This window comes from Heterocephalus glaber, unplaced genomic scaffold, assembly GCF_053883595.1.
Source record: "Heterocephalus glaber isolate CG9 unplaced genomic scaffold, H.glaber_assembly_v1.0 deba00000347, whole genome shotgun sequence".
Taxonomy (NCBI): domain Eukaryota; kingdom Metazoa; phylum Chordata; class Mammalia; order Rodentia; family Bathyergidae; genus Heterocephalus; species Heterocephalus glaber.
The window spans coordinates 53,276,125-53,276,900 of NW_028258143.1; the positions used below are offsets into that span (position 1 = coordinate 53,276,125).

Genomic DNA, 776 nt, shown 5'->3' on the forward strand with positions numbered 1-776 from the left:
TTAGTTCTTTAGACCTACAAATTTGCTCATCCAATCACACATCTATGCAAGCAGAAGTTTTTCCACTTCACAGGCCATCCAGCATGTTTTCTTAACACCATGAAGACCCAAGCACTCTTGTCTTCTTCAAGTATTTGCCCTACCATTCAAAACCACACTTCTGGGCAAATGCAGTGATCTGGAAGGGCAGGCTTGCTTACCTGCTCTCACAGCCAACACATGGTGACTAAATATCCCACTTTTTTCTTGGTATTTTCATGTTATCTTTTTTTGTATCATATTTCCTCTTCTTAAATATATTGAAAACTAAAAGTAATTTCAAAACCTGAAGCAACTTTGTAATAAAAAGAGAGAAACTGAGACAGACTCCCTCTGAGGGCAGCTTCAGTACTCTACACAATTGGAGAAACTTCTCTAATAACAAACTATAGAAATGATCCCTGAAAGTCTAACCCTTTGAGGGCAGCTTCAGACTTGTCTTCTAACTGTGAATCACTTCCAACATTGTGCGCCCTCTGAGTTTTTGCTGGTGTCCAAGCAGCCCCGAAGAAGAGGTGAGTGTGCTATCTGCACTAATTAGGGGGCCAGGACATCAGCGCAACTGGGTGCCTTAATTTTTTTTTTAATTAGTAGAAAAGTGAATGGAATTTGTTTTTAGGAAAAACCTCTCCAGTTTGTCTGGAAGGACCATTCCAGGGAACCCTTTTAGTCATGCAAGTATAATGAGAAAGCTTACCTGTAGTTCCCAGCAGGCTGAGAGGCTGAGTGAGTATCCC

At 41.0% G+C, this 776-nt stretch overlaps 1 pseudogene; it reads right to left on the minus strand.

The window, feature by feature from the left end:
- Positions 1–368: 368 nt before the first annotated feature.
- On the minus strand, positions 369–456 carry LOC147829962 (small nucleolar RNA U3; annotated as a pseudogene).
- Between the last annotated feature and the right edge of the window lie 320 nt (positions 457–776).